Source organism: Syngnathus typhle, linkage group LG18 (genome assembly GCF_033458585.1).
Source record: "Syngnathus typhle isolate RoL2023-S1 ecotype Sweden linkage group LG18, RoL_Styp_1.0, whole genome shotgun sequence".
NCBI lineage: Eukaryota > Metazoa > Chordata > Actinopteri > Syngnathiformes > Syngnathidae > Syngnathus > Syngnathus typhle.
Window position 1 is genome coordinate 9,233,859 of NC_083755.1, and position 14,891 is coordinate 9,248,749.

The 14,891-nt window shown below is 43.8% G+C and overlaps 1 protein-coding gene across 1 annotated transcript in view; it reads right to left on the reverse strand.

The window, feature by feature from the left end:
- LOC133143178 (RNA binding protein fox-1 homolog 3-like) overlaps positions 1-11,095 on the reverse strand; it is a 67,189-nt gene extending 56,094 nt beyond the window's left edge. The window contains exon 1 of the mRNA XM_061264970.1: positions 10,988-11,095. The gene's annotated coding sequence lies outside the window, so the exon portion shown is untranslated. The remainder of the gene's footprint in view (positions 1-10,987) is intronic.
- Positions 11,096-14,891: the final 3,796 nt, after the last annotated feature.

A 14,891-nucleotide genomic window follows, 5' to 3' on the forward strand; every position in this document is an offset into this window, starting at 1 on the left:
CTGCCCTGCCTGTCTTCTACTTTCAATGCATTATTTTATGAGGTCAGCCAGAGGGGGGCCTTACATGATGCAAGGTTACTTTTTGGAAAGATAAAATATTGCCACGCAATCTTTTTTCATACATTCATTCTTCAATTCGATGGGAAATGTACGAGTTGCCTTCTTGCCTTCTTGCCTTCTTGCAACTAAGACGGCGCACTAACCTGACACAGACCGAAGACACTTAGATGCTGAAGGGATAATGACTTCCGTTGTCTCTTTTTTCCTTCTGTCTGCTCCCTCTTCAACCTTTTTGTTTGACTTCCAATAGTCGTCTCGAAACAAACTGAGCTCGCTATCAAACGGTCTGAATTCAGTCAAAATAAATCCATTTTCAACTCCTCTTGAATATACGTATATCTGTCACGAGATAGTCATGACCACACCGTGACTAAAAAGACCATCACGATGACAAGCGTCAGCTTCGAGCTTGCCGTTTAGTTTTTCTTTGATTCAGGCATAAGATTTAGTCATGCTTAGTAGAAAGAGGGACACAAGCCTGTTGGTCCTAAAAGCACATCTAATCAAAGGGTGGGAATTTGTCTTCAAGTTGAGGGAAAAAGCAGCGATAGCATCTCATTATATAAAGAGGAGCTGAATATTAAAAACACACATCGCTATTTCCTCTGTGGATCTTATCGCTGGCTGGGCCAACATAAGGCTGACATCTTCTCTAAATGATCACGAGAATGAGGAAAAGATAACAGCTGTTTCATCCCCTGGCCTGCAATTGTGACATTATATATATATATATATACATGTTATATATTATATATGTGTTAGACCTACGTATATATTTAAACAGGTAGACTCTCCAGAGTCTGAGCCATGTAATCTACAAACGGTGAGTTGCTCTTAAACGGCTAATTCTCTCTCCCGGATTAAAGGATCCCGGCAATCATAATTCTCTCTCGCATTGTGCCCTGGTTCTCTCATTTGCCATTCTCCCAGTATTACTTTACAACCGCATAATGTTGAACGATTGCTCCTTTGACTTTCAATTCCTTCATCAATAAATCATAAACAATCACTTTGTCTTATGGTACCGAGCAATTCGTGTAGAAAAATATAGGATTTATTCAATGAAATAATAAATAATAATTGTGGTGTAAATAACTCTCTGGCAGATACAGCTCGGCATGCTAGCCAAAGACACCAGATTGACTCTTCAGACCGTCCAACGCTGCTTCACCACTTCCCAGAAAGCTTTTGTGCACGTCCAACGGAAATCCACTAAAAAGCCTATTAACCAACACGCACGAGAGACATGCACTTACCGACAACTATTCCTTGTTAAAAAGCGGCTCTGCAAACTTCACTATCGCTTGATATTGCATTCAATCGGATGGTAAGGAGTGAATTAGAGCCACCGAAAAAAACAACAACAACACATAATAATAAATAACTTCACCTCAGTGTGCTTGTAAACAAATTCAAGTTTTGCTGCAGTGTTATTTTGCCATTGCTTAATTGAACAGCTCAATGTTTGGCCTTTTTTTGTTGCCATGGAGGCATTTTTCTCGACTGTTGAAGTTTTAGTCAATATGGTGAGCAAGCCCTTTGCTTATTTGTTGCTTTGGGGAATTTGTGATTAGGATTTTGGATATCGAGGTTTATCGGGCTAAAGGGAAACATTCTGTTGGAGAAACAACCACCATTCCTGGAGATATCTCACACGTGTAAAGTTGAGCTTTTGAAAACTTTTCTACACTGACGACAACGGGTGGTGCAGAAGACTGGACTTTTTGCAGCTCATCTTTTTCAAGTTCACTCTCAGGATGTGTTTGAAGAAATTGCTTGTGTTGCTGATGTGTGAAAGCGTTTTGTCGTCACACACTTGGCACCTTGCTGGAACTTTATTGAGTGGTGGAAAAGAGCCGCGCACACACTTTTCTTTCTGCTCTTTGCCGAAGGGGGCAGTGGCTCGAGGGCATCCGCATAAAGGCAAAACATTCCATCGCCAACCAGTTTGGCTTCTTCTTTTAAGTTTCCTTGTAACGTGACATGGACCAGTACAATTCGCTTTTTTTTTTTTATCTGCCGGTTGATAGCGATACCATGTCGAAATAAACGAATGCAACTCTTAAGGACATCAACAACAAACACCAGAGGGCACGAGATTAGAACCTAGCTACAATTATTCCGAGCAAAATAGTAACGAGTAAATATATGAACACGCTTAAAAAAAATGAATGAGCCTCTCCGTTCCAATACTATTGGAGGAACTCCACTGGGCATGAGAAATATGAAAAGTGCAGATGACCACAACAACAACAACAACAAGCAATTCCCCGGTTGACCTAATACACTCGGTGGGGTCAGAATGATTGAGAAGGGGTGGCCTACAGAATTGAGAAAGCCAGAAACGGGGGGGAAGAAAACAAAAAGGATGCAGGGCATGTGGAGTTAGGAAAAAAGTCATTTATGTGAGCAACGGTGCAGTTACTGTTTGGACAGGTGAGTGTGTGTGTGTGTGTGTGTGTGTTGCTGAGAAGTATTATTTCCAACTTGGCCAGCCGGCCGGCCACAGAATGCGTTCTCCTTTACCATGAAGAAGTCACAGGGCTTACCGCACTGCCCCCTTTTACATGCGCTTGTGTTTGTGAGTGCAAAACAAGTTCTTAATGAGCTTTTGCCGCTCGTTCACCGTGTGTGAAAAGGGAAAATGCACCCCTCGGACCTAAATGTGTCTCAAATGGGTCATTGCCATTTGCCGGGAGAAGGGCTTTGATAACAAAAGAAAACTACTTTCGCCTTTAAACCTCAAAGCACTTAAGCAAGAAAAGTCTTGGGGGATGATTTGTTAAAGGGTTGCACGTTTAAAAAAAAAAAAAACGGGCCAAACCTGTCGAAGCCTATCAAGCAACTAGATTGTAATTCATATAGTATTTGTATTTTTCTTTTTTCAATCTTCCAACATGTAAAATAAAGAGACAGTGAGAGCGCGTTAAGGTCACTCCACAATGGATGATAAAATCCTTAATGGACAGAATCACTCCAAGTGAGACGTCAAATCATTTTCTTCATTCCATTTATGAGTTGATCAATGGTGAGTCTTTTGATTGGGAAGTCTCCTGCAGAGTCCAATCTACTCTGACCTGATTATGATGTGGCCAATCGTATCGTTTGTAAAGACCTCGGGACAGCACATAAAAATGGTTATGCCCCAGCTAAGCGAGTTCGAGGGATGTAGCGCCATCACATCTAATATATCGGACACAAGTACTTATTGCCGACCTTCTCAAGCGGTCAACACATTGATTTGTTTCCTTCAATTTCACTTGGTGGTGCACTTATTAAGACACATGTTTACAGTTTCATATATTTGCCACCTGGGAGTTGCTCTTAACCCACAATGCAGTTTGTTTGCCAAATGGAAAAATAGGTGTGTCAGGGTTACTACAGGAAAGTGAGAAAGCTCTCATTAGTTCGGGAACTAGAGAGCAAGAATTTACCCCGACCCCCATGCATGTTAATTACATTCAATTTTTGGGGAGAATTATTTACCACATTTTAAAAAATCATTACTTTCCTCTAACACCTCAGGGTAAGCCTGAGTTTGATTTTGTCCAAAGAAATGCAAATGGGAGAGAACAAAAAGGAGCTATAAGAAGGCCGCAGGAGTGTTACCTATTAACAATTATACAGTCAAGCAGCAAAAAATGTCCTTGGAGGAAGTTCACATTCTTCATTTGCTCCTGCGGTGACGATGCATGAAGTAATAAGCGCTGGAACAAAATGTGACCTGACCTCGAGCCTTCCTTTTTTGAATTTTTTTCTTCTCAGTGTTATCCATTCCATTTCAATCCATGAGAAGTAAAAACAGAGCATAACACTTGTTGATGCAGTTAACGGGTGGTGACCCGGGTCAGAGATGTAGAATCGTGTCATTGCAGCAATGGTATTCCGCCGCCAACGCGATAAGAGCGTGTTGGCTCACTGACCTTTCCCAGGTGGCTCCTCTGTAAACACTTCTAATGATCGTTGTCGGCGATAACACCTGACTGTCTGGCTCATCTTTTTTTTTTTCCCTCCGGTCCACTCTCCATTTAGTCTCATCCGCCGCTCCCTGGCTTGTGTTAAAACCTCGGGTAATATCCTTCCCTCCCACTGATATCCCTTTGTACTCAGAGGAGAAATCCTTGAAATCCCCTTTCCTGCTCACCATTTAATCTCCTTATCGGCGTGAAGATTACAGCACATGGTGAATGGAAGAATGTGCACCAAAGTGCTGAGCACCTGGCGGAAAGCGTTGGACCTGATACAGCCCGACTCGGGATTACAAGCGCTCGCTCGGGTGGAAGATTGCTTGCGACACACGTCAACCTCGGCTCTTCGAAATGCCCTGGGAGCCAAACAACGGGCAATTAGCCTCAGTGGTATTCTCCAATGATCAATTCTTTTTTCCCTATAATGGACATCTCTCCAAATATTAACTGGCTCGTTTAAAAAATCTATTTTCCTCCAAAAGGCAACTGTAAAAAAAAGAGATAACTCCAGCCTACTGGTTCTGGTTAATAAATAGGAGCATGCCAACATGCTCTGGGGGTTGAGATGTGAAAGCAGAGTACCGACAGTCAGATGTGCAACTAAAAACACTTGCACAAAAGTTATGTGGAAGCAGATTTATTGATTCGCTAACTTCCAGCCTGGGGAACCTGACTCTGTTCCCTTTCCGACAGTCTGTCTTATACTGTAGCTATGCTGTTGAAATATTTACCAACGGGCTTTCTTGTAGTATTTCTGCTTTCCTCTCTCCTATTGTCTTACTCTCTTCACGCTCATTCGACATTTGGCCAGCTATTGACTGACACCATCGCCGCTTCATCATTATCAAATCAGAAGAAATATTTCGAGAAAAATGTCTCTCATGTCCATGAAAGCTTTTCATTTTCCACAAATCTATTCCTTGAGAAAGAAAAACAAGGCAGCAAATGAAGTGGCGGATCAAATTGAATCCCAGGCCGAGTCTTGGAGTTACACACACGTAATCTAGAGGAAGAGCTCCATAATTGACTTCAATTACCGTGTCCACACCTGAGCAAACAAACGAACCCAAGGGGAAAGGAACAATAGTTGGATCAAAATGGACTGACTAGTGGCAAAGCACTTGGCCAGGTCCATTGAAAGCCAAAATGAGCTCCATTTGCGAATATCAATGTTAGCGTAAGACCAGCTCGAGTCAAGCGCGCCTCATTGGGCTTTGTCCGAAAGACCCTGAGATCTGGAAAGCCCTGTCCTGAAGCACTGAAGAGGGTCAAGAAAGGTAGAAAGAAGAAGAAGAAGAGTAAAAAAGGAGGCAATCTCTATTCAAGAGCAGGCACTCATTGCACTGTCTAGGGCTCCTACAGGCCTCCCGCTCCCTCTGCTCCTCTAATCCATGCAGTCCCCTGCTCAGCACACTCAATTATTTATCAGCTCATAGGCACACCGAGGAGAGCCGAGCGGAGGGGAGGGGAGGGGAGGAGGTGGGGGGAAGAAGCATCTGCACTTTTCTTCTGTGCTCATCGTAGCTGCTCTTTTATTTTCCCTCCTCTTGAGCAGTGGCCATTCCTCCATGTCCAGCATGAATTATTTACGCTAATGACCCCACGGGTACAAACGAGGGGAAGGAAAACATCCCGGTCATCACCTTTTCCCTTTTCCCCCTTTCTGTGTCCCTGGTAAGCACCTGGATCCTGACCTGCCCTCAAGAAGCTTCCTTCCTCACACACAAGCTTTTTTTTTTTTTTGGTTTCCTATCTCCGCATCCACTCTTGATGTACCTGTTCATTAGTTCCGGCTACTTGCTGTGTTTCTTTTCCTCCCGCCCCTATTATCGCCCTTACATCTTTCGGACTTAGAGGTCTTTGTTCCTTTAGGGAGTCTCTGGAAGGAAGGATGGATGGATGGATGGATGGATGGATGGATGGATGGATGGATGGATGGATGGATGGATGGATGGATGGATGGATGGATGGATGGATGGATGGATGGATGGATGGATGCATGGATGGATGGATGGATGGATGGATGCATGGATGCATGGATGGATGGATGGATGGATGGATGGACGGATGCACGGATGGACGGATGGATGCACGGATGCACGGATGGACGGATGGATGGATGGATGCACGGATGGATCGATGGACGGATGCACGGATGGATGGATGGATGGGTGGAAGGACGGATGGACGGATGGATGGATGGATGGGTGGAAGGACGGACGGACGGATGGATGGACGGACGGATGCACGGATGCACGGATGCACGGATGGATGGATGGATGGATGGATGGATGGATGGATGGATGGATGGATGGATGGATGGATGGATGGATGGATGGATGGATGGGTGGATGCACGGATGGATGGACGGATGCATGGATGGATGCATGGATGGATGCATGGATGGATGGATGGATGGATGGAAGGACGGACGGACGGACAGAAGTAGTTTGACTCTGTTAGTGTTGTCACAGATACACCAAAGGGATCAGCTGCAAACTAAGCAGTGCATTCGTTCACTGCAGTATGTTTTAAAAGGCGCCTGCCTATGTTTGGCTAAGGCTTCGCATGTAATCCTCACTGGCGTTCCTTTGCATTCTTTGACTGTATATGTATTTGGTTGTAGTTTGCGTCTGAGAGAGAAAGAGTGGAGAGGGGGAGCGAGTCAATAAGGAGTAGCGATGAAGAGGAATTGCTAATGTCAACTGCACTTGCTTGCTGCTTCACTATCAAAGGGGCCCTGCATGCTTCATATGTATCTGCAGACAGCCACCAGCGACACACTCCCCATCATTAACTGCGCACACCAGAGTGGAGGGAGAAAGGAGGAGAGCCAGATCAAGTCACACTTTGTGTTTAAGCGCACGTCAATCAAATAAAAATAAAAAAATCCATCTTAATGCTCCGAATATCACGTCAACGCTTGAATCACGCGACGGCGACCACTCCATCCGTGCGATATTTATTGACCCTGCTAACAGAATAACGCTTCAACCCGCCTGGAGTCGAAAGGAATGACGGTTCAAATCACGTTTTGTGCGGAGCTACAGAGGTTCCCATCAAAGGAGAGACATCTGACAGTGTGCTGTCTTCATTAGCAGACTGAGGTCATAGGTACGTGATTATAATTTGATATACGTAACGTATATTGGTACATTCTTACCTATCTATCACTTCAAAATGATTTATTATTGCTCTAATGTCTTGACAAGTGAGCTCAAGGCAACAAAGGTGTTGTGGGTGAATATGTCATATTATGCTTGCTGCACTGCAGGACATAAGTGGCCCTTACACTCACAGCAGTCGGTAATTACTTGCTAACCTGAATGTCAAAACCATTTCAAAAGCCCTCCGTGGTGCTCCTGTTTATTGCATAATAGCTCATAAAAGCTTCGATATAGCGGAGACACAACGTGACTCCCCCATTATAGCAGCAAAGACTGGTTGTCCAGGTTGGGAAATAGTGTCGCATCAAAATATTGATTATGCAACTGGGAATAAATCATATCAAGCGCATGCATAGTCCTAATGGTAAAAAAGTCAGTACAGCCTGCAACGCCTTTCATGAAATCCATTTGGGAAAGAAGTCACTTCTCTCCAATTTGCGAGAAGATTGAAAGCTGTGGAAGATCATGCAACATCATCTGAGTCTGCAGTGACTTGCTTTGCAATGCCGACTCAGCAGATAGACTGTACAAGAGCATTCTGCCCTTAAACTTGTCCAAAGATGTCATGTGCGCGTGCTTCAATCGAGTCAACTCCAAATGATTCTTGGTCTTCTTGACGAGAGAGCAATAAGCACAAAGAATTTTTGATCAAGTGGTAACAAAGAGGTGTCCGGGATTAGGGAGGAATCAAAGCGAGTGGTGCATTTCATGCCAGCCACAGTGAGAGAGAGGCCTCTCGGTACTCACCCAGAAATACATCATCATCTCAGCAGAGAGAGGAGGGTAGACTTGCAAAGAAAGTGGAGAGGCCAGGGCTCTTCTTTTTTTTCTTTTCTCTCTCTCTCCTGGTCAAACTTTATCTAGCCTGTCTTACTTCTTCCTGAGTCCTTTCACGTTTTTCCGCCTCTCTCCGGGATGTAATTTTTGGCAGCGCCGTCTGCTGACAACCACTTAATTGCCCCTGTGTTTGTGGATATGTAGCCAAGTTCTAAAGTCCCTTTTATGTGTCCCGCTGCCCCTGAAGACAGTCGCTCTCCCGTTCCCGCTGACTGTGTCGGCGTCTCAGAGTTGCCGCAGAAAAAAAAAAAACCTCAAGCTGCTTCCTCTCCCCTAAAAAACACAGGCTCTTCTTTGCCAAAGGGGAAAGGAAGGAGGGGAAAAAGAGAATATGGAGAGAGGCAAAAAGAGGGGAAAGTGCTCTAAGGCGTTGCTAACGTATCCCCGCTTTGCCTCTCTTCTATCTCCTCTTCTATCACAACTTTCCAACCTCTTGTCCTATCTCTTTTTTGGGGGGGTTGTTCTTTCTCCCCTCTACTTTTTTACCTCCCTCCCTCCCTCCCTCCCTCCGCTTCCTATTATCGTCTTGAGCAGCTTCGGTTCGGCAGCGGTGTTTTATGAGGGAGGCAGGTGTGAGACTTTCTTCTTTTAGTGTTCCCAGGTGAAGACGGCAGAAGATACAAGGGAGGAGGAGGTCTGGAAAAGCCGGAGTTGACCACACTGAGCGATAGCACCGAATCTTGCAACAGGGAAGAACAAGTGCAGAGGGGATGAGACGGAGAGCGCAAAGATGCACAACGTGAGCGAGAGAGGGAGCGAGCGAGCGGGAGGAGAGGGGAGGGGAGGGGAGGGCAGAGCCCCACGTGCTTGCTTTACAGGCTGGACAGAACTTGTTGGAAATTGATGAAAAATCCAAAAATGGTGGAGGACAGTAAAAAAAAGCTATTTAAAGTCCCAATGATCTCCACACACACATCTGGGTGTGGTGAGATTTGTCACCAATAGAAGATTATATTTTGTGCAACCATTTGGCAAAATAAAATGGACTAAAGTCAACATTTTTCTCTAACTGTATACTATTATTTTGGTATTTCCGTCTTCCGTTACATGTACAAATGCACGTTCACGTGATTTGCACTAAAGCTGGATGAGACAGGCAGGCGAGTGAGAGGGAGGGAGGGAGGGAGGGAGGGAGGCATGGCGAGATGAGGATGCCATACTAGCCTGGCTCAGCAACTTTGGCCCTCAAACACACACGGCCAACCCCCACATCACTGTTACGGTCAATACAAGCACTGACATAAGCGCCTGCCTACGTTCACTACTTCGCTGCCTCTGCAAAGTGTAAAAACGGATTGAATGGGAATATGCCGAATGACAGTCAGACCTTCTTTAAGATAAATACGTCTTCTAGTTTTTAAGAGTCGGGGTCCGGGTTTCGGGGTGGCCTTTGCATTTTGTTATAATGCAAACAAATGGTCATCCAATTCTATATTGCACCGTTGCTAATGAGAAAAGAGAAAGAAGAAAAAAGACACTGACATCAGCATTAGCCATACAATGACTTGATCCAAAGGCTGATGCGGTGTGGCCCTGATGTGCTGCAGTAAGCGTATTGAGTCAGCCAGCCGGCCAGCCAGCCAGCCAGCCAGCCAGCCAGCCAGCCAGCCAGCCCTCTCTCTGCCTGCTCTCTTGATGGCTCATCTTAATTTTGCCGTTTTACAAATGACTGCAGGTTATTTCCAACGCGTTTGACCTGCACCTTTGGTTGCTAGCAATTTGGAAATGTGAGACTGTGTCGCTTTCATTCAAATGGATTCCCAAGGCAGAACATGTATTTTTCTTCCTCTGAAAAATGATGGCACTTGACAAAAAGCTCCAGTTGTGCCTTAAGGACATGTGGGTCTTGCCAATAGGCATTATTTTCTTTCTTTTTTTTTATGCTACCATTGTGTTTATTCTTTGACAGAAGGTTACTGACAAAACAAATCACAGAACAATTATTTTCCGACGGTACTCAAGACCAAAACCTTCATCAATAATGTATTTAAAAACAGAGCAACTTTATTTGGAAGCCTGAATGAATTGATCCTTCCGAACTTCTACTCCAACTCCTTTTAGCCACGTTTTTCTCGTCCGTCAGATTGGATCGCTAAATCCTGATTGGATTTGTGTTACCACTTGGGAGTGTAGGTAATATATAAGCACTTAACACAAACGCCCGTCTCTTCAAAAGAACAACACTTAATCCAGGTTCTTTAGTATTCGACAGTAGTATTGTCTTACCTTTTTTTTTTTTTTTTGATTGATTGACTGGTTGGTGATCCGTAGGATCCTGCTAAATCCAAATAAAATTGGCGCATTCTCTAATTTTCAGTTGTTGTTTTTTTTACATATAAATTGACTACATAACAGATCCATCAGTCTGCATTATGCCCCTAAGTGATTTTTTTTTTTTTAATGGTGTAAACAGCCAAGCAGCAAATAGCCAACCGCTCATAATGGTGATGATCGTCATCAGCGATAACAACGGTCTTGAAGCGAAATTACCATTAAAAGAGCTGATGCGAGCACATTATGACCTTTGAGGCGATACACCCCGAATCTCAGCCGCCAAACTAAAACTCCCAATCTCTGCGACACACAAACGAGCCAACAGATACGAACCTCGCCCGTATGTGGAGACAACGTCAATATCAATCTACTCTAACATTTATCAGCAGCTCGATAACACACAGCCTTGCACTCAGCAAGTGACATGGAAGAGATTACAGTCTAATTCCAATTTAATTGAAATACCACTAATATTGCATTAGTGTGTGCTGAAAGGACATCATTCATTATCCCGAGATAAAACAACAACAGCCTCCAAGGCTCAGTCACGCTATTTAGCGCCTGTACAACTAAATGGGTGCATCGCTGTTTGTGGAGGGAGAAGGCAATCAAGTGGCAGCAGTTGACAGACCAAATGTTGACAAAGCTTGATAAGGAGAAGGAAAGAAGGGGGGAACTCACCAGTCTGGTGACCAGGGGAACGCCCAAATGCCAAAAGTGCTCGTTGAAGAGCCCACTGTACAGCACGTTCCCAAACAGAGTGACGGGTCCCGCTTTGAACACACCAGGCTTCGTTTCTGGAAAGGAGACAAAATGTAGCGGATACATCAAATGTTGACCAAAAGTTGAGGATTAAAAAAAAGCTCCAAAATCAATCCCTTGATTTATTGATTAGAGAAGCACACAAATCTTTACTTGATTCTGTGGCGACTTGCTGAGGAATTAGCCTTCGGGAAAATGCTTTTATAGCTTTACAGCGGCTCATATTTGTTTTGTTTTTTTCCACAGTGTGGACTGGTGCTTTTGCCAGTGCTCCAAAAGTTTCTTGCTTGTCTCATGAACCCCCTCGCTCTAGCCTCAGTAGGCACGGCCATGAAATCTTTACTCGCCATTGGCTCAGCAACTCGGATAAAAGTGGCTTGTATCAGGCTTGCGAAACATTAAAGCGTGTCACAGGCCTGCTTTTCAGACGCCCCGGAAATTTGATGTCGAATACGTCTCATTTGAAAGAGGAGCGCTGCTTGAACCTGTGTAATGCATTAGAATCCAAATTTGATTCTACTTTATTGCTATATTATGACTTTTCATTTCCATGCATCAAAGCTGTAACCTGCAGCTCCCTAATCCAAGTCCATCCAGACCGAAATAAGAATACCGTCCCTCCTGACTTATGTAACGCTATTTGTGTCACCGGGCTCCCGACGATTGGGCCCTACATCCTCTTACTTAAAATAGTGCAAGACGAGGAAAGTATCAAGGGATAGGCGAGAAAGACGGTAAGAATGGAAGAAGAGAAAACAGGAGGGGATTTTTGGATGAAAGGAGTGGCGCTTCAAACGGATAGACCTCCTGCGGTGTATAATAGCAACGGCAAAACATACAGTCGTAGATATCACGAAGCCATCGTAACGGCATCGGGAGCGTTCAAGTCCGCCGTCAGTCGTTTGTCTGGCTGACTGACGCCCATGCTTTTGTGCCGATGTCAAACTAATTTGAGGGATTAGAGCCGTTCATCAGCAATGTGACTGAAAGGTTGGCGTTAACAATAAAAATGATGAAAGACTTTGTCTCCTTCATAAACCACCAGGAGTCATCTTCATTGACATCCGCCACAAATCATATTCACCTGACGTCACGTTTAATATTCCTTCCCTACCATGGCAAAGGAATGCTTTGTTTGCTCAGGAAATACATAGCAAAGCTCTCCGTTTATTGATTACGGTAAATCACATTGCTCTACGAGGGTTGGCTGCACACTAATGCAAAGTATTCATCTGACAATTACAAGATATGCTGTGCTGAATACTTAAACACATTAGCAGTGGATGAAACAACATTTCTTGCTTTTGTTGGACCCAAACACATTTCCAAGCAAATTCAAGTGGGGCTTTTTTTTTTCTTCTTCTTGAAAGACTACACCAGATTGTTGCAATATATACAAAGCATCCACAGAAATTCCAGACTACCACACTAAATAACCCTCTATCATTATTTTAGATTTTCCTCTCGACTCGCTGTTGCTGAGGGAATCGGATATAGTTTTTTTTCCCCCCGCTGCAAAGAGCAAACCCGCGGCTGAGACGTGCATCCGAAGTGCTTATGATCAATACGTCCAACAAGAATTCCTTCTCATTAGCTGGCCCACCTGTTCAGGGTGGCCAGGTTTGCTCTTGGTGTGTTCTTTTTTTTCTCATTTGGTTTGTTCACAACGGATAAAATCTTGACCACCTCAGTGTCCACATCCACAGCATAGCATTGTTTACTTTGCGCTCGTATAAATGTTGTCGTTTTTACAGTGTGAAGTGAGATACTAAACAATAAAGCATCTTGTTGTACATTCATAAAAACAAAATCTCAACTATACATCCACTAAACATGCATTAATGAAATGTGCACAACCCCAATCTAAGAACACTAGTAAAACAGTAGGCACACTACTTAATGAATACAATAATATTACCCTTGCCTAGCATAATAAACTTATGAAATGATGAATACACACAATTCCTGGAAAAAAACAACAAGTAGAATGAGAGTGGCAAATAGATCTTGGAAGATATTCAACCTCAGACTCAATAAAAGAAAAGCGTTATTATTTGTTCTTCTCATTATTACAAATCAAATGTCTTCGTGAAACTACCGTTAGAATGGCTTTTGTGCTATGAGAACAAAAGCTGAATCCACAATAGCGCTCTCTTGAGGATGGAAAAAATCACTCACTTCCCCCGGTCAAGCAACCCTGTCGAAAAACCATCCACCCCCATCATCAAACTTTCTGCCTTTACAAAAATCCCCATTTAGCATACTTTATCTTTGTGCTTGTCGTTGCAGAAAGAGAGTGGCAAACCAAAGCCATCTCCTCATCAAAAAATCCAAAATCCCAATAAAGGCTCCACAGTCCATCAAGCCAAGCAGTGGATTTGTCAGCACAGTTACTAATAACTGCTGATGAAAATCGTAAAGGTCAATAAAAGCCTACGGATGAGCTGCTGTGGTTCCCCATTACCAGCCAGTCATCTAGAAACAAATATGACGAGGACAGCATCTTAGCTCGGTGCAGCGGAGATTTACAAAGCGTGTCCAAAGAACCCCCCCACCCCGCCCCGCTTGCACTGTAGACATTTTCATGAATTCCCCGGGACTTCTCAATTAAAATGACTCTCAGACAATTACACAATAAAATGGAATACACAAAGCAAATTTGGAAAGATCTGATGACTTCTATTTCCGAGGGCTATTTGCTTTCCGGCATTAACGTAGCTTGTCAATACAGAAGTGAATCAATATTGAACACCTTGGTGGATTAGCTTCAAATCATAAAAGGGCCTTGACAAGCCATGTGGATGAAGTCATAGCATTCAATTAGAGTCATGAAGCTTCCCTCCGGTGGTATACGACGAGCATGCACACTTACCGTAATTTTCGGACTATAAGTCGCACCGGAGTATAAATCGCACCAGCCGTAAAATGCCCAAAAAAGTGAAAAAAAAAAACCATATATATATATAAGTCGCTCCTGAGTATAAGTCGCCCCCCCCCACCCAAACTATGAAAAAAAAACCGCGACTTATAGTCCGAAAATTACGATACTTGCACACGGCAGCCTAATCAAAGAGTTGCTAATTGGCGTACACACTAGTGGCACTCTCAAGGTTGCTTTCGTGTATGCAGCCCAAAATTGGAGGGCGGAATTCTTCTCAAAGAGAACAATCAGCTGACCTTGATTGACTTTGCGAGAGTTTAGCGGCGGGCCTCCAACTCACCTGGCTCTTTGCGATTCAACTTTTGCTTCTTCCCTTGATACTAGCTCCCTTTTATTTTTCTTGGGACTTTTCTACCTCCTCTCTCTCTCTCTCTAGCCCGACATTTTAATTCTTCTGCCATCTCCTCCTTTCATGTGTTGTTCTTTTATGGTGTTTTCTTTTCAGTCCATGTGCTCGCTTGTCATTACTGTAGTTGTTCCTTATTTTCCATTTTTGATCCATATTTGATACGATTGCGCCCTTGATTCCTCCCTTCACTTTTTTTTTTCTTGCCATGCACCTTGTGTGTCCTTGTCTTTCATCTTGTGGAACCTCTACGTGCACTCTCTTTTTCTTATCCATCAATCACTTTTTTATTACGGTGTTCCTGCAGAAATATCTTTCCTCCTCCAGGAACTTTGCAATGGATTTCATTTTCATGACATCATCCAATTATCAAAGCATTTACTACGCAGCATCCAATCAGGTGTCTCATTTAGTTTTCAAAGGTCTGGTCCCATGTTTTGTCCGTCCGTCTTTTTCCTTGGCTCTCGGGGCGAGACAGCCGGTTGGTTAGGTGCGTCTGCCTGTTCCTGTCGGTTGAACCAGCTTGGCTGCCGGGC